The following is a 23,324-nucleotide window of genomic DNA, read 5'->3' as shown; positions in this document are numbered from 1 at the left end:
ATTTTAGTTTTTTACTTGGCTTACTTTTATTATGTGTGAATCCCAAAGACACGTGTAGTGTATCTATTTTATCGAAGTTTAATTTTAATTTTATCTTAATGAACAAGTTATTGAGGGGGCTGTATCACCCCTATAAGAAAATCCTTTTTAGTTTCATATAAAAAAAAAATCATTTTTTGGTTAAAATTCTAATGGAGAAACATATTCCCTATTGACTTTATTTCGAAAAACTGAGGAGAAGGAGCGGCAATTGGGGGTAGATTCTAGAAGAATACTTTTTTTTTATCTTCAATTAAAAAACCGAAAAAACCTATATCACAAGACATCATGGTGCCACTGTTGAGGAGGACAGCGTCAAGATAACGCCATCAATACTTCATCATGCTGCAATTAAGTTGTATGAATTTACGTTAGAATTTTTTTTTTCAGATCTCAGACCTACAAGTATGTCACTTAGTACGACTCCGTGTTCCCCTCATACACACACAGGTTAAGGTTTAAACATCCGTTTTACTACGACGTTTAAAGTTACAAAATAAAAATCTCAATTGGTAAGACAGTTGTAAATTGAGGAAGAAGAAAAAGAAAGGAAAAGATGCAATAAGTAGCAAGCGATAAATAAAGGTTTTTACATAAATACATGGACAAAGAGAGAAAGAGAAGACAGAGAGGAGAGAGAGAGAGAGAAAGAAGACACTTCATACGCACGCACGTTTTTCCGAAATAATTTATATAAATAGTTTTGTTTCAAATCTATATCCAATAAAAAATATCGAAATACTCACATTTTTTCTTTCTCGCATCTTGATTATGCACAGTGGAATTAGTAAAATTTAAATTTCCAGAAACTCCTCCTTTCTCAATTCTATTATATGCCAATCTTGCACTTATGGCACTATTTGTAATCATTCCTATCTGTTCGCTGTCATTGTCTGCTAATAAAATGCCACAGTGGCCATCGGTGGCAATAAAAATAAGAATGACTAAAGTTAAAATGTGGAGCATCATCCGTATTGACATTTTTTGAAGCTCGTTGATTTTTTGCAGTCTTTATTTAGTCTTTACGTGACACTAAGGTTTATAATGAAAGCATGAAGTTGGATAAATAAATATTTTTTCAACGCTAGGTACAATTTCACTAAGTACGGACAAAATAATTTGAGAATATATGATTGTCCTAGCTATTTGAACAAGTAGATCATTGAGGTATACTGAACATATGTCATCGTTTGTGACAACGCGCTTCATCAGTACTGACTGAACAATTGGTACACAAACAATCTAAAAAAAAAAAACTATGTTATATCAACAATTTTCGACATAATTTAAACAATTTGATAAATTTAAATGGCTATTTATTTTTATAAATTGGCTTTAAACTGGCTAGAAAAAATGAAAAACATTTTTTTAGAGGGTGCTTCCTTTCCGTAAATAAGCAAAATGAAAACACAGAAATATATAATATCAAGTTCAACTTATTGAGCAACGAAAGTAAATAATATAATGAAATAATATGATATAATGTGTGTGTGTGTGTGTGTGTGTGTGTGTGTGTGTGTGTGTGTGTGTGTGTGTGTGTGTGTGTGTGTGTGTGTGTGTGTGTGTGTGTGTGTGTGTGTGTGTGTGTGTGTGTGTGTGTGTGTGTGTGTGTGTGTGTGTGTGTGTGTGTGTGTGTGTGTGTGTGTGTGTGTGTGTGTGTGTGTGTGTGTGTGTGTGTGTGTGTGTGTGTGTGTGTGTGTGTGTGTGTGTGTGTGTGTGTGTGTGTGTGTGTGTGTGTGTGTGTGTGTGTGTGTGTGTGTGTGTGTGTGTGTGTGTGTGTGTGTGTGTGTGTGTGTGTGTGTGTGTGTGTGTGTGTGTGTGTGTGTGTGTGTGTGTGTGTGTGTGTGTGTGTGTGTGTGTGTGTGTGTGTGTGTGTGTGTGTGTGTGTGTGTGTGTGTGTGTGTGTGTGTGTGTGTGTGTGTGTGTGTGTGTGTGTGTGTGTGTGTGTGTGTGTGTGTGTGTGTGTGTGTGTGTGTGTGTGTGTGTGTGTGTGTGTGTGTGTGTGTGTGTGTGTGTGTGTGTGTGTGTGTGTGTGTGTGTGTGTGTGTGTGTGTGTGTGTGTGTGTGTGTGTGTGTGTGTGTGTGTGTGTGTGTGTGTGTGTGTGTGTGTGTGTGTGTGTGTGTGTGTGTGTGTGTGTGTGTGTGTGTGTGTGTGTGTGTGTGTGTGTGTGTGTGTGTGTGTGTGTGTGTGTGTGTGTGTGTGTGTGTGTGTGTGTGTGTGTGTGTGTGTGTGTGTGTGTGTGTGTGTGTGTGTGTGTGTGTGTGTGTGTGTGTGTGTGTGTGTGTGTGTGTGTGTGTGTGTGTGTGTGTGTGTGTGTGTGTGTGTGTGTGTGTGTGTGTGTGTGTGTGTGTGTGTGTGTGTGTGTGTGTGTGTGTGTGTGTGTGTGTGTGTGTGTGTGTGTGTGTGTGTGTGTGTGTGTGTGTGTGTGTGTGTGTGTGTGTGTGTGTGTGTGTGTGTGTGTGTGTGTGTGTGTGTGTGTGTGTGTGTGTGTGTGTGTGTGTGTGTGTGTGTGTGTGTGTGTGTGTGTGTGTGTGTGTGTGTGTGTGTGTGTGTGTGTGTGTGTGTGTGTGTGTGTGTGTGTGTGTGTGTGTGTGTGTGTGTGTGTGTGTGTGTGTGTGTGTGTGTGTGTGTGTGTGTGTGTGTGTGTGTGTGTGTGTGTGTGTGTGTGTGTGTGTGTGTGTGTGTGTGTGTGTGTGTGTGTGTGTGTGTGTGTGTGTGTGTGTGTGTGTGTGTGTGGTGTGTGTGTGTGTGTGTGTGTGTGTGTGTGTGTGTGTGTGTGTGTGTGTGTGTGTGTGTGTGTGTGTGTGTGTGTGTGTGTGTGTGTGTGTGTGTGTGTGTGTGTGTGTGTGTGTGTGTGTGTGTGTGTGTGTGTGTGTGTGTGTGTGTGTGTGTGTGTGTGTGTGTGTGTGTGTGTGTGTGTGTGTGTGTGTGTGTGTGTGTGTGTGTGTGTGTGTGTGTGTGTGTGTGTGTGTGTGTGTGTGTGTGTGTGTGTGTGTGTGTGTGTGTGTGTGTGTGTGTGTGTGTGTGTGTGTGTGTGTGTGTGTGTGTGTGTGTGTGTGTGTGTGTGTGTGTGTGTGTGTGTGTGTGTGTGTGTGTGTGTGTGTGTGTGTGTGTGTGTGTGTGTGTGTGTGTGTGTGTGTGTGTGTGTGTGTGTGTGTGTGTGTGTGTGTGTGTGTGTGTGTGTGTGTGTGTGTGTGTGTGTGTGTGTGTGTGTGTGTGTGTGTGTGTGTGTGTGTGTGTGTGTGTGTGTGTGTGTGTGTGTGTGTGTGTGTGTGTGTGTGTGTGTGTGTGTGTGTGTGTGTGTGTGTGTGTGGTGTGTGTGTGTGTGTGTGTGTGTGTGTGTGTGTGTGTGTGTGGTGTGTGTGTGTGTGTGTGTGTGTGTGTGTGTGTGTGTGTGTGTGTGTGTGTGTGTGTGTGTGTGTGTGTGTGTGTGTGTGTGTGTGTGTGTGTGTGTGTGTGTGTGTGTGTGTGTGTGTGTGTGTGTGTGTGTGTGTGTGTGTGTGTGTGTGTGTGTGTGTGTGTGTGTGTGTGTGTGTGTGTGTGTGTGTGTGTGTGTGTGTGTGTGTGTGTGTGTGTGTGTGTGTGTGTGTGTGTGTGTGTGTGTGTGTGTGTGTGTGTGTGTGTGTGTGTGTGTGTGTGTGTGTGTGTGTGTGTGTGTGTGTGTGTGTGTGTGTGTGTGTGTGTGTGTGTGTGTGTGTGTGTGTGTGTGTGTGTGTGTGTGTGTGTGTGTGTGTGTGTGTGTGTGTGTGTGTGTGTGTGTGTGTGTGTGTGTGTGTGTGTGTGTGTGTGTGTGTGTGTGTGTGTGTGTGTGTGTGTGTGTGTGTGGTGTGTGTGTGTGTGTGTGTGTGTGTGTGTGTGTGTGTGTGTGTGTGTGTGTGTGTGTGTGTGTGTGTGTGTGTGTGTGTGTGTGTGTGTGTGTGTGTGTGTGTGTGTGTGTGTGTGTGTGTGTGTGTGTGTGTGTGTGTGTGTGTGTGTGTGTGTGTGTGTGTGTGTGTGTGTGTGTGTGTGTGTGTGTGTGTGTGTGTGTGTGTGTGTGTGTGTGTGTGTGTGTGTGTGTGTGTGTGTGTGTGTGTGTGTGTGTGTGTGTGTGTGTGTGTGTGTGTGTGTGTATTTATATATATATTATGACATGCCACCATTACAATGTGAGTAAAAAACCAAAAAAAAAACTGAAATGTGTGGATGATAGACATCAGTTTAGTTATACAGGAATATTTTCTACGCCAACAATTGAAATTGAAATTCAATTGGTTAGAAATGCTGCCTTAATATTTATAGTTTTAATGGAAATATGTAACATGTTAAACTTTTAGAGCCAGAACAGCAGTAAAAATGAATAAAAAAACTGAATATTTTAGATTCACATCTAGATACCTTTAATAACAAAAAAAAACGAATCAGACATGAAGATAATAGAACATACAGCACATAGAATAAAAAAAATAAAAAAAATTGAAAATATAAATAGAAAATATAAGTGAAAATAGAAATAGAGAAAACAGAAATAAGAATTAGAGAAAATAGAAATATAAGAGATAGAAAATAAGAAAAATAGAAATAGAAGAAATAGAAGATAGAAAAAATAATACAAAATGATAAAAAATTTTGCTAAAGGAAATATGAAAATATAATTTTTTTAAATTTTAGTTATGATAAATATCTCTAAGCCCACTTTAAGAAAAGTCTCATTTATTTTTTTTTTATTCTTTCTTTTTTCGTTTGCTCATGTTAACCATGCCGTCATATTAGCAATTTGATTTAGTAGTGGCGAAATTGACAGGCTTTCCACTGAGGCTTCTATGAATTCTAAAAATCACGAAAAATGATGGAAAGTGAATAAACTATTTGATCTTCTTCTACAGGTATCATAACGAGCAAATCGTTTCTGAGAGTAATCTTTTATCATATGAAAACAATGTTCAAGAAAGTTCTACTAAAACTGCGTTGAATGTTAAATTCGCATTTGATGAACTTGAGCGTTTTCCCGAGATTTACAGGTCGATTTCAAAAGTATTTTCTGCGCTAAAAGTATCCAATGAAGCTGCCGCTTTACCCGGCTCACAGTCTGCTTTATTTGCAGAAAATTTTGCTATAGAATAGGAATTAGAGAAAACTGGAGAATCTACTGTTTAAGAGATATCTCGTCAAGTTTCTGTAAAGTGTGGCGCGAAAGTGTAATCTTTTCTTAAAGACTCTGCTGAAACTCTAATTAATGAGTTGTTCGATTCTGTGTCACTGGAGTTCAATCCCATCTTTGATGGTGTGGAAAGAGAGCTGAAAGCGTGTGGAATGCAAACCCATAATCTGGAGAATCGAATTGAAAAAACCGATGTCAAGCTTGACGATATGAATCAATAAAATATCTTGGACAGTCTTCTTTTCAACGGCCTGAAAGAAAAGCCAGGAGTTGACCTTAAAACGACTTTTCTCAATGTCTTATCGACACAGATGGGTGTTACTGGTATGTCTCCTGGCAAAATATCAAGTGTTTTCCGGTTTGGAATGAGTGAGCCCCATACTGCTATTGATAAAGTTACTCCAGTACTAGTGCAGTTTGCTAGCAAAGAAGTTGCTCGAAAAGTTTTCTCATAGAAGTCTAGACTAGCTGGCTCAGGCATCTTTGTGTCGGAATCCTTTACAAAGGGACATTTGATTTGCTAAATTCCAGGAGGGATCAGTTCAATGTCCGAAGCAATGACCGCAGCAACATACGAGTGAAGTTGCCACGTTGCCTGGTGAACCGTCTGCGCAGAAAATAAGATAACCTGGTGAATGCATTTGAAATAGTGTTTGTAATGTTTTTTGTTGTTTTTTTCTTTCCCTTGTATTACTTTTGTTGCCTTTTTTCTTACTACTTAACTATATTTGTTATTTTCACTGTTATTCTTAAAAATTGTTGATTCTCAGCCTTTTATTTTTTTTTCTTACTTTTTATCTTTCCGCTTAAAGAGATTTGTTTGGTTTTCATATTTATTTACTCTTACTGGTTCTATACTTGATTATTTAATGAGGCGACCTTTTCGTCCAGAAGAGATTCTGCCAATAGCAACAGATCTTGAACCGCGTTGAACCATGTTAGACTCCAACAGTTAAGAAAAAGTACTTATTTTCAAAGCCTGCGGTTTAAACCCGGGGAAGCTGATTCGTTGCATTTATGTGTCTGGATTTGCTACCTTAATACTTGTTATGAGGCTGTGCAACAATTTATCTGTGATTCTCAAGAAAAAATTAGTTTAATTGGTATATGTGAAAGTTTTTTGAGTTAGGAAAATTCTCTCGTTATTTTCTTTTCTAGATTATAATTTAGAGATTAAAAACTGGACATCACTTCATAGAGCGATGCGATCAAACACATAGGTGTGTTTGATTTCAAATTCGTTGTCTTACCAAGTAAGAATTTGTATTGATGTTTGAATAGAGGGTAAGTTTGAAAACTTTAGTCTGGGACTAGATTTGGGAAGTAGGAAATTATTGGTTAGTGTTGTGTATAGGCCACCAAGTGCTACCTGAGAAGAATTTGAGTGTTGGTTTGATCAACTTGCACGTGCGGCGTCTCGGAGAGGTCTAGATTTTATTTTTATGGGTGATTTCAGCTTTGATCTGCTTTCATTGAATGGAGTGAATCTTGATTATTTTAATTTGATGGTTGCCCATGATCTTTTACCCCTTGTGAATATTCTAACACGTATTACGAATCATTCAGCCGCTCTCATAGATAGTTTTTTTTTTTTTGTTGATTCTAAGTATCTGGACCGTCGTCATGCTAATGTTGTTCTATACCCTTATTTGGACCATTTCCCAGTTGTCGCTACGATACCTTGTGGCTGAATAAAAAGAAATTAATTAAAAAAAGTGAAAACTCGGTCTTTAAGGAAGGAGAATTTACAGAGGTTTGGTGAAGAGTTAAGCAGCTAAGATTTCTAATTGAATTTTAGATATGACTGATGACGCTTCTGGTGCATTTGATCGCATGGTGGGGATCGTGCATCCACTATATGATAGGACTTGCCCAGTGAAATGTTTGAAACAGCTTCAGAATGAGCCCAGGAAGCCCTGGATAACTATGGAAATTCTTGAACCGTCAGATTTAAGAATTCAATTGTATGTGGATTATTTAAATAGCGAGTGTGCCAAAAAAACTGGAAGACTTCGCAATAATACGCCATAAAGTGAACTCGATGAGAAGAAAAGCTAATAAGGAATACTTTGCGAATCAACTGAGTTTAAATAATGATAATACTACAGTAACTTGGAAGGTTGTTAATGATCTATTTGGGAAGAAGAAAGTAGCTCAACCTAATTCGCTACCGATTCAAGGAGAAACTGGTAGTGATGAAACGATTATTATTAGTAGATTTGCTGAGTTCTTTTCAGGCATTGGCCAAAATGTACAGACAGAAGGGCTGATAAATTCTAAAATGATTTCTATGATTATGAATTTGTGGATGATTGAGGAACTGGAAGTCAAATAGAGTTTCAGCCGTGTACTGAAGACTAAATACTCAGGGTTTTGAAAACAATCAAATCTAATTCAGCAGGGACAGATGACATTAATCTTAAAACTTTTAAGTCAGTGATTTGTTATTTACTACCATGCATCGTCCACATAATCAATCTTTCCCTCCAAACCAGCGAATTTCCTGGTGCACAAAAAAGAGCAAAAGTCAACTCTCTTCACAAAGGCGGTTCTAAGCTAAATGTTGAACATTATAGACCCATATCAATCCTACCTCTTTTTTCAAAATTATTTGCAAAATTGTGCATAAAAGGCTTTATGATCATCTTACAAAAACGGGGATGTTAAGTGAAACCTACTTCGGCTTTAGGAAAGGTCACTTGATATCGGATGCCATGCATTCCCTCTGTGATTCTTTAAATAAATACATTAAACGTGATGAAACACCTTTGACTATTTCTATTGATTTTAGAAAAGTGTTTGATACAGTAGAATGAAAAATTTTATTCAAATGTCTACCTTTGTATTTTCTGGTAACTATCTGAAGTGGTTTGATAGTTTTGTGAGTGGTAGATCTCTTCAAGTTGTATTAAATGATGTTTTTTCCTCTCCTTTTCAAACGAAGTGTGGTGTACCCCCGGGGTCCATCTTGGGACCACTTCTCTACCTTGTGTATGTTGATTCAATTCGCTTCTACTTATCTGAGTGTTTTACTAAAACGTTTGCGAATGATACTGTTTTAACTGTGTCTAGTCAATCCCTCATTATTTGTCGTTGAAAGTAAATAGAGTTTTAAGTTGTTTTTTTTACAAGTTTGAGCATTTTGTCAGTGAATGTTAAAAAAAACTAATTTTATGATATTCAGGAGAGTTGGTAAGCAGACAAGAGTTTATGGAGAGATATTTTTAAATCGTAGGGCTTATCACAGGTGCATGAAGTGCATTATTTGGGTTTCCAGCTTGATTGTAATTTGTCTTGGAGGCCCCATAGTGATCTCGTTGCAGCAAAAATTGCTAGAGGTTTGGGAATTTTGCGCCGATTAAAGCATGTTTTACCATTATTAGTTCTTCTATTGCTGTCCCATACTATTACTTCGCCTTATATTTCTTATGGTTGTGTTCTTTGGTCTAAGAATTTGTATTCAAATTTAAGAAGGGTGCATATTCAAGAATATTTGAACAGACAAGAGATGTTAAACAAGGAAGTGCCCTGTCACGTCGGCTATTCGGAATATTCGTAAACGAAATCGTAGAATTCTTGGAGAAAAGATGGGCCCCAACCGTTAAGCTCGGCAACAGAACGATTTCGGCTCTGCTGTTCGCCGACGACATGGCATTAGTAGCGAAAACAGCTCGTCAACTACAAATTTTAATTGACCTGATGGCAGAATACCTTGAATCGAAGAAACTACGTCTCAACCTCGGGAAGACAGAGATAATGATCTTCAATAAAGGAGGAAGAAGGAATTTAGTCGAGAACAAGAAATTTCGGCTCAAAGGACAAGATATTAAGGTAGTGGAAAAGGCGAAATATCTGGGATTTACCCTGACACCTAACTGCAGTTAGAAGGAACATGTGCGCGAAATGTCAAAGCGAGGGAAAGCAGCAGTGGGTGCAATATTACGTAATGACCTAGTGAAAAAGTCGAAGTCATTAAAAATGTTTAAGCAAATATTTGATTCGAAATTTAAACCGGTAATCCATTACGGAGTTGAGCTATGGGGCCTAGAGGCCGAGGAGAAGCTAGAATCAGTCCAGTTTAGATACTACAAAAGACTCTTTGGGCTGCACCAGACAACACATAACCAGCTAATCAAAGGAGATTCGGCATATTCTCACTGAAATTGCACCGGCTTTATCAAGTATTTAAGTTTTGGCTGATATTAACCCAACTTCCTGAGGAACGATTGGCTAAACAAGCTTATAATGATTTGCTTCGAAATAATAGGAAAACTACTTGGACTCAACAAATCAAGAAATCTCTCGACACACTAGGCTTATCTTATTTCTGGATGGAAGGAAACGGGCCCGGAAACACACAATGCCTTCCAGAAATTATGCAGAGATTGAAAGACCAAGAGATACAAGAGTGGGGTTGTTTAGTACGTTCGTCGGAAACACTGAAGTAATATAGTAAAATAAAAGAAATTTTTGGGGAAGAATATTATTTTAAGGTAAATTTACCTTTTAGATATTTAAAATCATGGATCCAGTTGAGGGGAAATTGCCTTCCAGTACACAGGGGACAGAAATTAAAAAAAATAAGGGTACAAATGGTAAGTGTGGGTATTGCGGAAAAGAGGATAATAATTTAGCCCATTTCCTCATGGAGTGCCAGGAGCTTGAAAGTCTTAGGGATGAAATTTAGGGGAACCATCGGTTGGTGCTGCTTTCTGATATCCTGAGGTCTTTGATGCCTGGAACCATATGCAAAATGGCACGATATTTGGAAAAGGCGGGAGAGGCTCAGTCGAGCCCGAGTGAATGAAAATAAGTATCCTTTTATATTGAGTGTGTGTTCTGTGCAGTGTTGTATTATTAAATCATGTTGTGTATGGCCGTAGGGCTCAAATAAACTTTCTTTCTTTCTATTCTTCAAAATGAAGCAGGACGTCTTTTTGGTAATTATGAAGAAAGCGTGAACGATACCGTTTCGTGTTTTAAGAAATTGCGAGTGGTTAATATTGGTCAGATTCGCAATTTTCAAGCTGCCGTTTTTGCTTATCGATGTTGGAATTATTTATGTCCTACAATTTTTACTGATTTTTTTCACGTAAATCGCTCGCTCCCCAGGCATGCGATTAAGGAGATACATAATTTTGTTGTTGTGTACCGAGACACCACACGTGCAGGTTCCGGAATTAGTTATTTATCTCCGGCTATTTGGAATGATATCCCAGCTGGCATTTTGGGGGCTGAGCACATTGGGCTATTTAAAGTAAAGCTTAAAAAACATTTATTGGGGGAGGGTAGTTGATTTTGGTATTTTTTGTTAGTTGAGTGTTTTCGTACCTTGTTTTTTTTTTAGTTTTCTATAGGTGATTTTTATTATTGGTTGAGAATTAGAGGATGGCAGCCGTCCATCATCATTAGGGCTTTTTGAGCCTTCGATTGATTGCGGACATAAAAGAGCAGGTTGAATCCAAAACTACTGCTAGCTTTTCCCGGTGTAACCAGGCATCAATTTTTGTGTTCCAGAGCAGGAAACATATATGCCCTGAGTATTTTCATGATTATTTTTCCATGAATCAGGACTACCATAAATATGATACAAGAAATTCACAACTTTTAAGCCATGAACAAAGAAAAACAGTTCGATCATCATATGTGGTTCGTAATCTGGGGCCTTCTGTTTGGAATAGTTTGCTGGCTGGCATCAGGGAGTCTGTCACTTTACATGGGTTTAAAAATAAATTGAAAATATTTTATTTAAGTAATAGGTTTTGAAGGGCAGAAGGTTTTTGGTGTCTTTTTTTTGCAGTTTATTGATGTGGGGCGGGGGCTGAATACCGGTAAATGATATTTAATATAATTATTTTGTTGCATTTTGTTCATGTGTATGTGTTGTTATTTTTTATATATAAGATAGGCTAGGTGGTTAATCATGAGATGTTATGTTTAGATCTTTATTTATAAGATGTAAATCATAATATGAAATTGCAGCACAAGTCCTTAGGACTTTCTTTTTGCTGCAATAATTTATTAGTGTTGTTATTTTTTTATTTATGTTTGTATTGTGGATAAAATAAAACTTACCCACCTACCTACCTACCTTCCGAGGGTGGTTTTGTGTATAGGCTACATAGTTTATTTTGTAGTTACTAGTAAATTTAATAAATTTGTCTAAAAATTTGTTTAGAATATCCTACTTGAAATCGTTCAATCGTCTTGTTGGACTTGTATATCCTTAAGACTTCAGTTTAGTTGGTAGTTTGCACAGCATGATATTGAATTTGTTTGAAGCTGTTGAAGTTTGAAGGAGTTGTTTAGACCTTCCGCAAAATGATATTTAACAATGTTGTATACCTTAACATGAGACTTTCTTCGGGTTTTTATTTCTTTTTTTTCAACTTTTACATCCATTTCCTGTAGTTTTATCTGTTTACTTAAGTTTGATTTAATTTTTTTTATATATGAAAAATACAGCAAACCACAATTTTGACACCAGTGAATATGAAATCAATCGAAAGTGATGAAAAAACCTAAATCTCTTGGTTATATTTACCAAGGTGATATTCAAAGAAAGTTCGTTTTTCAACTGAAAGTAAGATGTAACATTGAAACTTAAAATTAATGGAAACAATTCCGTATATGAGAGAGGGGATCAGGCCCTTACTAAGTTCTTAGTGCTTTAGAATTTGTTTATATATTAATTCCACAGCCCTTGTGTCTCGTCAGTCGTTCTTAAGGAATTGGAGCGAAAAGTCAAATTTTAGCATAAAGAGCATGGGATTGAGGAGAGGGTAACCTCCCACCCCAGAAGTAATTTCTAATTGATTGGTAGTTTTCTGCTTTTTAATGTTTTTGATTAAGTGCTAAAACGTTAGATTATATTCTAATTAAGACAATTTTAAATTTTAGTATCTAGTCAACATGATGGATTAACAGTAGTTTGTTGAAAAAGTCATTATTAATAATTTTACTACAGAATTTTAGGTGGACAGAAAGGGGTGTTATTGTTTGTATGGATGGAACTTCTTCATGGCATTTGATAAACTGCGCAGCTGAAACCATCATGATCTCTTCAATAGGGATATCTCATGTTTAAATACGGTACTCTTTTCCATAAACAGGAGAAGAGATACATTACATTTTCAAAACGTTAAAAATCAAACTCCTGAGAGCACTTCTCAACCTCCCCCAAGCAATTTTCTGATGATTCCCATGATTTTCCACCTCACCGTGTTCACCTCTGCGTCGGTAGGTAGGTAAATATAATATTTTATGCTAAAGAGAAAAAGACTGTGGTATTAGTAGGGGCTCAATTACCCCCTAGGAACAATAATTAAGACATAGACCAAAAGCTTTTTTGGGAATGAAGAGAAATTATACATCAGTTTCTACCCCTCTGCCCTCCTTCCACAAAATACATTTTAAATGCATCTGAACTTACATATTACTGTGTAGAATGTTATGAAATCTGTAGCTTTAAACTAAATGTCAGAAACATTTTTCTGGAATAAAAAAAAGGTATTATCCCTCAGTGCCCTCCTTTCGATTTAGTGAGAATGAAGTAAGATGAATGAAGAGAGATGAGAACTTTGATCCCCCCCATCTTATACCTCTTTCAATATTTATTAAAAAAACCATGAAGGATCAGATAATTTGGGCAATGAAAATGTCCAAACCAGTTGAAATGTTCCCTAAATCATTCAGTGATATAATGCCTGTCTTTTATAATAGCTCATGCGCAATTACACATAACCAGAAATAATTTCATGAAAAATCTAGCGAGTCAACTGAGCTAAATCAAACAGTAAGATATATGTCGATGTTAACGATTAATCCTCCAGAGTGTTCAGAAAGCGAGTCAGCGTGGAACACTTTCAAGGTTAATGTTCTCACTGCAGCTACAGAAGTTGTGGGCCTTAAGCAGCGAAAAAGCAAAGAGTTGATCAGCAGCCAAACGTTCCAAGTAATCGAACAGAGACGACGAGCGAGACCACGAGGAGATATAACACTCTACAGACAGCTCAACACACAGCGCAACTCTATACCTCACAAGGACAAGAAAGACTTCATTGCAGGGAAAGCCGCTGAGCTAGAGCAAGCTGCCCAAGAGAAAGACATAGGGCAACAATCAAGATCTTGCGTGAGCATACTGACCATCATACCATGGCGTGCGTCCACAAGCCTAAAAGCAGCGAAGGGAGAAACCATATACGACCAGTTCCAATGTCTTGGTCTATGGAAGAAACAGTTCGAAATACTGATCAACTGAGATCCACCCGATTCCATTGAAACAGGGCTTGTTGCTGCTGCTGCAGAGACTACAGCTGCCATCGATTGTAACGAATTTTCTCCTGGGGAGATCAGATCGGCCGTGAAGAAACTTAAGAACAATAAAGCAGCCGACACTTGTGGCAACGCTTCTGAGCTACGCACAACAGGTGGCCCTGCAATGATACTCTGGCTGCAGATGGTGTTCTACTTTCATTGCGCTTGTTCCTCTTCTCTAGAACGTATTCGAATTTTTTGTTCATGTAAGTATGCTAATTATGCTTTCGTCAGCCCTGTTACAGGGATAGTAGGCCTAACCGGTTATCCCGGTCGTCATTTGTGTCCCGGTCTTGTGAACATTCGCTTTTGAATTGGTATATGATGAAATAAATTTTTGTGTTTTTCCCCTTTTTTCTTTTTAGTTTTTTTTTGTTTTTTACTTTTTTTTAGTGTTTTTAGTTTTTTTTCTTTTTATTTTTTTTGTAGTTTTTACCTTTTTAGTTTTTTTTCTCCTTTATTTTTCAGTTTTTTCCTTTTTTTCTTTTTTAGTTTATTAGCTTCTTTAGATTTTTTTATTAGTTTTTAGTTTTTTTCTTTCTAGTTTTTTGTAGTTTTCACCTATTTTTATTTTTTTTAGTTTTTTTTACTAATGTCCTGATCGTTATTTATATTCCCTGTGTCCCGGTCGTCATTTGTGTCCCGGTGCTTTGTTGATGGTGATAGCAAATCGAACATTCCTTGTGTCCCGGTCGCTTTCTCTTTGAGTGTCCCGGTCATCATTTATATTCCCTATGTCCCGGTCGTCATTTGTGTCCCGACGTCCCGGTCTGTAATTTCGTCAGTTGACAAACATGACGTCAGTCGACACACAAACATGACGTCACTCGACACACAGACACACAGACAACTTATTTTTATATAGATAGATAGATGTCCCGGTGTCCCGGTCGTCGTTTGTGTCCCGATGTCCCGGTCTTTAATTTCGTCAGTTGACAAACATGACGTCAGTCGACACCCAAACATGACGTCACTCGACACACACGCACACACACACACACAGACAACTTATCTATCTATATATATAAAAATAAGTTGTCTGCCTGTGGATGGATGGATCAGGTGACGTCACCTGAAAAAACTGGATCAGGTGACGTCAAAACTGAAAAAACTAAAAAAAGGCAAAAACTACAAAAAAAACTAAAAACTAATAAAAAAAATAAAAAAGCTAAAAAACTAAAAAAACTAAAAAAAGGCAAAAACTACAAAAAAAACTAAAAACTAATAAAAAAGCTAAAAAACTAAAAAAACTAAAAAAAGGCAAAAACTACAAAAAAAAACTAAAAACTAATAAAAAAATAAAAAAGCTAAAAAACTAAAAAAACTAAAAAAAGGTAAAAAACTAAAAAAACTAAAAACTAAAAAAAACTAAAAAAAAAGGAAAAAACTGAAAAATAAGCTAAAATAAAGGTAAAAACCAATAAAAAACTAAAAAAAAAACTGAAAAAACTAAAAAAAGGCAAAAACTACAAAAAAAAACTAAAAACTAATAAAAAAAAGTAAAAAAGCTAAAAAACTAAAAAAACTAAAAAAACTAAAAAAAAGTAAAAAACTAAAAAAAAATAAAAAATAAAAAAAAACTAAAAAAAAAGGAAAAAACTGAAAAATAAGCTAAAATAAAGGTAAAAACCAATAAAAAACTAAAAAGAAAAAAAGGAAAAAACTAAAAAAAATTTTCATCTAAAAAACTAAAAAAAACTAAAAAAGGTAAAAACTAAAAGAACTAAAAAAGAAAAAAATAAATGACGAAACTCAAAGAGAAAGCGACCAGGACAAAAGGAATGTTCGATTAGCAATCAACAAAGCACCGGGACACAGGGAGTATAAATGACGACCAGGACATAAGTAAAAAAAAAAACTATCTATATATATAAAAATAAGTTGTCTGTGGATCTGTGGATCGTGGATCAGGTGACGTCACCTGAAAAAACTGGATCAGGTGACGTCAAAACTGAAAAAACTAAAAAAAGGCAAAAACTACAAAAAAAACTAAAAACTAATAAAAAAAATAAAAAAGCTAAAAAACTAAAAAACTAAAAAAAGGCAAAAACTACAAAAAAAACTAAAAACTAATAAAAAAGCTAAAAAACTAAAAAACTAAAAAAAGGCAAAAACTACAAAAAAAACTAAAAACTAATAAAAAAAATAAAAAGGCTAAAAAACTAAAAAAACTAAAAAAAGGTAAAAAACTAGAAAAACTAAAAACTAAAAAAAACTAAAAAAAGGAAAAAACTGAAAAATAAGCTAAAATAAAGGTAAAAACCAATAAAAAACTAAAAAAAAAACTGAAAAAACTAAAAAAACGCAAAAACTACAAAAAAACTAAAAACTAATAAAAAAAGTAAAAAAGCTAAAAAACTAAAAAAACTAAAAAAACTAAAAAAACTAAAAAAAGGTAAAAAACTAAAAAAAAGTAAAAAATAAAAAAAAACTAAAAAAAAAGGAAAAAACTGAAAAATAAGCTAACATAAAGGTGAAAACCAATACCGGGACACAGGGAATATAAATGACGACCGGGACACAGGGACACAACTACAACGGGGACACCGGGGGAAACAGGGGGATATAAATGACGACCTGGACAAAAAAACTAAAAAGAAAAAAAAACTAAAAACTAATAAAAAAACTAAAAAATCTAAAAATCTAAATAAGCTAAAAAAGAAAAAAAAAGGAAAAAAATAAAGGAGAAAAACAAAACTAAAAAACGAATGTATATACAGACCGGGACACCGGGATACAAATGACGACCGGGACATAGGGAATATAAATGACGACCGGGACACAGGGACACAACTACAACGGGGATACCGGGGGAAACAGGGGGATGTAAATGACGACCGGGACACCGGGACAGGGAATGGTCGATTAGCAATCACCATCAACAAAGCTCAAGGGCAATCATTAGAATCATGAGGTATAGATCTGAATACAGATTGTTTTCCCATGGACCATTATATGTTGCATGTTCAAGAGTCGGTAAACCTGACAATCTATTTATATGCAAAGACAATGGGACAGCAAAGAATGTTGTATATTCGCAAGTTTTACGTCGTTAAAACCATATATATATATATATATATATATATATATATATATATATACGCCCCACCAACTAGGTGTTGGGGTGGCGCGAAGCGCCACCCCAACAGCTAGTTTTTTTATATATTTAGATAGATAGAAGATAAGTTGTTTGTGTGTGTGTGTGTGTGTGTCGAGTGACGTCATGTTTGTGTGTCGACTGACGTCTTGAAGTTAGTTGTCGTCATGTTTGTTATGACGATGACGTCATTAAAGGTAGTCAGTTGTCGTCATGTTTGTTATGACGGTGACGTCATCAAAGGTATTTAAGACATTCGTTCACGGAGAAATCTATTAATGTTTAACTGTAAAATGAGTGATGAACCTACAATGACAACAGCCGAGGAAGATGCTCAAAGAGTCTATGCCAAAAAACTTGCTGCTGATAGAGAAAGTAAGAAAAGAAAGCGTGCTGAGGAAGAGGAACTACCAGAGCAACGCGAAACCAGACTTGCTGCTAAAGGAGAAAGTGAAAAAAGAAGGCGTGCCGAGGAACTACCAGAGAAACGCGAAACCAGACTTGCTGCTAAAAGTAAAAGTGAATAAAGAAGCAACATGACTACCAGAGCAACATGAAACCAGACTCGCTGCTAAAAGCGAAAGTGAAAAAAGAAGGCGTGCCGAGGAACTACCAAAGCAACATGAAACCAGACTCGCTGCTAAAAGAGAAAGAGAAAAAAGAAGGCGTGCCGAGGAATCACAAGAACAGCAAGAAATCAGGCTTGCTGCTGATAGAGAAAGTAAGACAAGAAAGCGTCCTGAGGAATCAGAGCAACCTGAAAGTTATCGCCTGGCATTCAGGTACAGCCCAGTCGATGATTATAGCTTGAGTAGATGTGTTCAAATCGGGACTATGTCTAAAATTTGTCTCTATTGCAAGGCCTTGAAATTCAATGGTGAAATAATAGGAATGTGTTGCGCCTCAGGAAAAGTTAAACTTCCTCTATTGGCTGCACCACCAGAGCCATTGAAGACTTTGCTTACTGAAACTACGTCAGAATCTAAGCGTGTTTTCAGGTTTTCCACCACACGTGCTAAAACTAAAAATAGGCGTACCAATAATACTGTTAAGAAATATCAACCCACCAAAGCTTTGCAATGGCACGCGACTTACCGTAAAAAAAAAACAATGGAAAACGTAATAGAGGCCACAATTTTGACAGGGCATTTTGAAGGTGAGGCTGTTCTTATTCCTCGCATTCCCATGATTCCAACAGATCTGCCTTTTCAATTCAAAAGATTGCAATTCCCAATTCGATTAGCATTTACAATCACCATCAACAAAGCTCAAGGTCAATCATTAGAAAAATGATTGTTTTTCCCATGGACAATTGTACGTTGCATGTTCGAGGGTCGATAAACCTGACAACCTATTTATATGCAGTGACAATTGGACAGCGAAGAATGTTGTATATTCGCAAGTTTTACGCAGTTTATTTGTATTGTATCTATCTATCTATCTATCTATATAAAAACGAGTTGTGTGTATGCATGTTTGTTTGTTTGTTTGTAAAAAGAGCGTTTGCATATGACGTCACTATAAGTACATAAGGCTTTGTATATGCACAGACAATTGGAAAGCCAAGAATGTTGTATATTCGCAAGTTTTACGTAGTTCAAAACGCATATATAAATCTATCTATATTCATAGGTGGTACACAGGGACACAACTACAATGAAGCGTAACTAATATGGCGCGTAACGACTTACGCGCGCGAGGGGGCTTGGGGGGTGCGAAGCGCCCCCATCAACTAGGTGTTGGGTTGGCGCAAAGCGACAACTTAGGGATTCGTGGAGTTCCTTTCTCATAGTTCGGCTCCTATCTCTCTGGTAGAGCACAGAGTGTGAGTCTGGGCGGGGTGACTTCATATTCCCTACCTGTCCGGAGAGGTGTCCCTCAAGGCTCTGTTCTTGGTCCAATACTTTTTCTCTTTCATATTAATGATTTGGTTACGGACCTGGGTCTATCACTGCACCCAGTACTTTTTGCTGAAGATAGCAACTTTTTCATCACCGGTCCTAATTTACCATCCGTCGTCACTTCTATTCAAACCCTTCTGAATAGAGTACAGGAGTGGTATCTCGTTAACTGCATGACCATTAACAGCAAGAAAAGTTAGGTTGTATTATTTCAAACCCCTTACAAAAGTGGAGCTCAGCAAGCACTTGGCCTAAAATATTCTAGCAATCTCCTCCCGCAGGTCGAAGTTGCCAAGTTTCTTGGTGTCCACATAGACTCCTCCCTATCATTTGCAACACATGTGTCCTACATCAGAGCCATAATCTTGCCACAGGTAAGTATGATTAATCGTATGAATTATTTTCTACCTCTCGATATCGCTGTCACCCTTTATTACTCTTTTATTCACCTGTATATCTCATACCGCGGATCTGTTTGGGGCAACACTTATCCTTCAGTTACCAAAAAATTAAAGTCTGCCCAAAACCGTGCTGTGAAAGCAGTTTTTCAGCTGCCCCGACTATATCCCACTCAGGAGTTGTACTCTGATTTTGGTATTATCCCTTTTGAATAAAATAATTAAAAAATTAAATTTATCCCTTGCATACTCCGCTTACCATAAAAATATTCCTCCCCAATTATTGTCTTATTTCAATAGTAATAATTCTGAAGGCCTCTCTCTCCGTTCATCCAACCGTTCCTTCATTGTCCCTAAGTGCATCTCTAGTTCTGCCCAGCGATCACCCATTTATAAATCTATACTTCAATGGAATATATTACCTTCCAGTGTCGAGCTATCCACAAGTTTTCACACGCTGTATAACAATGTACTAAAATTTTGATATTATATTTTTCTAAATTTTTATTCAATTTGCTTTAATAACCCATGTTCTCTCTTTTCCTTTTTTTCTGTCTTCTTATTTTCAATTTTTGTTGTTATGGTCCTCAACAAGTTCGCTTCCAGGATCTTTATTATTATTGGTGTTATGTTTTTTTTATTTGAATAAATTTAATTGAATAGGCTATAATCTGGTAATATCAAAAAAAAAATTCATAGGAAAGGGAGCCAGACAGTGTGAGCATGTTTTTATAAGTCATTATTTATCAACAGTATGAAAACTATATCAAATTAATTTATCAAATCTAAATTTTAAATTTGAAACAAAAAATCGCCGTATTGCTTAAGCCAATCATCTGCAATCTTATCCAAACAATATGTTCAGCAATATCAGTGAATTTTTTTCGCTCTGGTATGAACTTTATTTTGTGTTATATATTTTTTGTCTTACATATGTAATGAACATTTTGGCCCTAGATTTAGTCATGATTTAAAGATAGAAAAATAATTTTATTCAAACATTAGGCTTAACAATATCAGTCAAAAACCGAAAACGATTCTTTTCTACTTTTTCGCTCTGGTATAAATATTATTTTGTGTTATACATTTTTTTGTGTTACATGTGTTGTAAAAATTTTTGGTTCTGAATTTTGGCCATAATTTAATGATTGAAAAAACCCATCATCTACGATTTTATCCAAATAGGAAATTCAACAATAACAGTAAAAAAAAATGTTTTTTTTTTTAAAAACAGTTTTTCAATTTTCTTGTTCCGTATCAGCTTTATTTTGAGGTCTAAACGTAACTCAAGACTTACTACAAAATGTACTGCAGCTGAGTTAAAGCCAACGAAAATCACATAGAAAGGAAAAAAAATTCACGAAGTGCAAAAAATAATTCTATTCCATATCCATAGCTCTGCGAAGATGAACTATCTTATTTTTAAATCTAAGTAGATAAAGTGAAAATTTAACCATCAAATTAACCATGATTAATGGCATAAAAGAGTTTACTCAAGCGAGAATTTTTAACCAATTTGAAGGATAAATTGCTATTATCAACAAGTTTCAGCCAGAATTTCTCCTTTATTCGGGGTAATTTTAAGGTTTTGCGGTTTTAAAACTTGCCTGAAAATTTTCAAACCTTTGTAAGCTTTTTACAGGAAGAGTTCTGATACCCTTAAATGGTATGTCAAACAGTTCGTGGTAACGAACTGTAGTAAGGAGCGACCCGGCTCAATAGTAACCAAAACTCTAAAAAATTGAATTTTGATATCAATAGCTACATCAAAAGAATCTCATTTTAATGCTGATTTTAAATATATAAGTTTCATCAAGTTTAGTCTTACCCATCAAACGTTACGAGCCTGAGAAAATTTGCCTTATTTAAGAAAATAGGGGGAAACACCCCCTAAAAGTCGTAGAATCTTAATGAGAATGACACCATCAGATTATCAGAGAAACCTTCAGCGTATCAGAGAAACCTACTGTAGAAGTTTCGAGCTTTTATCAACAAAAATGTGGGATTTTGTATTTTTTTTTGCCTGAAGACAAATCACGGGTGCGTGTTTATTTGTTTTTTTTTGTTTTTTTTTTTCTTTTTCCCAGGGGTCATGGTATCGACCAAGTGGTCCTAGGATGTCGCAAGAGGTCTCATTCTAACGGAAATGAAAAGTTCTAGTGCTATTTTTAAGTGACCAAAAAAATTTGAGGGTATCTAGGCCCCCTCCCACGCTCATTTTTTTCCAAAGTCAATTAATCAAAATTTTGAGATAGCCATTTTGTTCAGCATAGTCAAAAACCATAATAACTATGTCTTTGGGGATGAATTACTCCCCCACAATCCCTGGGGGAGGTTTTGACCAGTGTTTACATATAGTAATGGTTATTGGGAAGTGTACAGACGTTTTCAGGGGGATTTTATTTTGTTTGGGGGTGGGGCTGAGGGGAGGGGGCTTTGTTGGAGGATCTTTCCTTGGAGGAATCTGTCCAGGGGGAAGAAAAAATCAATGAAAAGGGCGCAGGATTTTCTAGCATTACTATAAGAAAACAATGAAAAATAAACATGAAAACGTTTTTTCAAATGAAAGGAAGGAGTAGCATTGAAACTTAAAATGAACAGAGATTATTACGCATATGAGGGGTTCTAAAAATACTTTAGCATAAAGAGCGAGGTATTTAGGAGGAGATAAATACCTCGCTCTTTATGCTAAAGTATTTTTAGCAATTTCAACTATTTATTCTACGGCCTTTCTGATTCAGGGGTCATTCTTAAAGAATTGGGACAAAACTTGCGATTTAGTGAAGAGCGAGGTATTAACGAGGGTACAAACCCCCTCGTATACATAAAAAAAATATAAGATTATGAAAATTTGTTACGTAAGTTAATTCTAAAGTTACGTATATTTTTTACTAATAAAAACATTCGTTAAAAATTGAAAGTTCTAGTTGCATTTTTAAGTAACCAAAAAATCGGAGGGCAACTAGACCTCCTTCTCCACCCCTTATTTCTCAAAATCGTCTGATCGACACTAAGAGAAAGCCATTTAGCCAAAAAAAGAATTAATATACAAATTTCATTTTAATAATTTATGTGCGGAGAGCCAAAACCAAACATGCATTAATTCAAAAACGTTCAGAAATTAAATAAAAAAAAAACTAATTATTTTAGCTGAAAGTAAGGAGCGACATTAAAACTTAAAACGAACAGAAATTACGCCGTATATGAAATGGGCTGTCCCCTCCGCAATCCCTCGCTCTTTACACTAAAGTTTGACTCTTCGTCACAATTCTATTTTAAAACAATTAAAAGCTTTAGCGTAAAGAGCGAGGGATTGCGGAGGGGACAGCCCATTTCATATATGGAGTAATTTCTTTTCGTTTTAAGTTTTAATGTCGCTCCTTACTTTCAGCTAAAAAAAATAGTTTTTTTTATTTAATTTTAAGAACAGGAGCAGCAGGTTTCGTTAGAAATTGTTCCTCTATAGCCTTCTTAAGGAGACATTCTCACTCCTTCCAACTGACCAGTAAACGCTGATATACTTCTAAACTTCTTATATTAATAAAACTCCTCTTTTAACTGTAAAAGAAAAATGTTATAATAAGGAAAATATTCAAGTCATAACACATCTATAAAACATGTAAAAAATAACCTTTAAAAAGTAGCTATAATGCCTTCTATGTATAGTAGGTAAAAAGTTCCTCTAAAAAAGGTAAAATGTCCACTTAAATATCCTCCAGAAAGTAGGTAAAATGCCCTCTGGATAAAGTAGGTAAAATGTACTTTAGGTTAAGTAGGTAATAAAAAACCCTCTAAAGTAGATAAAAAGGCCATTTTAATCCCGTCAAAAAAGTATGTAAATGGTCTTGAGGTACACTGGGTACAAAATCCCCTCTAAAAGTAGATAAAGTGACTACTTAAATGTCTCCTAAAAAGTAGGTAAATTCCCTCTAGGTAAAGTAGGTAAAAACTTACCTTTAAACGATAAAATTAACAGATAAAATGATCTACTAATGTAAAAACAAATGTTGTATTTGATGTCGCTGCATCACTTTATTTTGAAAATAGGGGGTTATATGAACCACATTGCCTCTAAGTCGGTAAATTCCATTTAGCAACTCTGAGCTATAGAATTTATCAGTACTACTTCGAACCCTTCTCCTACCTTTTAAAAAATTTCCGAAGTTTTCCCCATTTTATTTCAAATTATAATTTAATAGAAAAAGTATATTTTACAGAAAAATTAGTGGTACTTGAGTTGAAATTAGTTTTAACTCCATCAAATTAGATTCCAAAGTTCAAAATTTTTACTTATAGAATCTTAATTTATTGATCATTCGACTTCACTGCATCAGCTCCGATTACACAGCCGTGACACTAGCTGAAAATCCTTGCTCAGAGAAATAAAAAATTATATGACACAAGGAAAAACATAATGTAGAAAAAATACTATGAC

General features: G+C 36.1%; 2 long non-coding RNA genes across 2 annotated transcripts in view; both read right to left on the bottom strand.

Annotated features, from left to right (window-relative positions):
- The window catches only part of LOC136036942 (uncharacterized), a 21,568-nt gene extending 561 nt beyond the window's left edge, over window positions 1–21,007 (bottom strand). The window contains exons 1-2 of the long non-coding RNA XR_010619830.1: window positions 20,187–21,007; window positions 786–1,281 (exon numbers count right to left, since the gene is read on the bottom strand). This is a non-coding gene — a long non-coding RNA (uncharacterized LOC136036942). The remainder of the gene's footprint in view (window positions 1–785; window positions 1,282–20,186) is intronic.
- Window positions 21,008–22,265: 1,258 nt separating this feature from the next.
- LOC136036941 (uncharacterized) overlaps window positions 22,266–23,324 on the bottom strand; it is a 92,763-nt gene continuing 91,704 nt past the window's right edge. The window contains exon 4 of the long non-coding RNA XR_010619829.1: window positions 22,266–22,447. This is a non-coding gene — a long non-coding RNA (uncharacterized LOC136036941). The remainder of the gene's footprint in view (window positions 22,448–23,324) is intronic.

The sequence above is a fragment of the Artemia franciscana genome, chromosome 16 (genome assembly GCF_032884065.1).
Source record: "Artemia franciscana chromosome 16, ASM3288406v1, whole genome shotgun sequence".
NCBI lineage: Eukaryota > Metazoa > Arthropoda > Branchiopoda > Anostraca > Artemiidae > Artemia > Artemia franciscana.
This window is presented reverse-complemented; position numbering and strand designations above follow the sequence as displayed.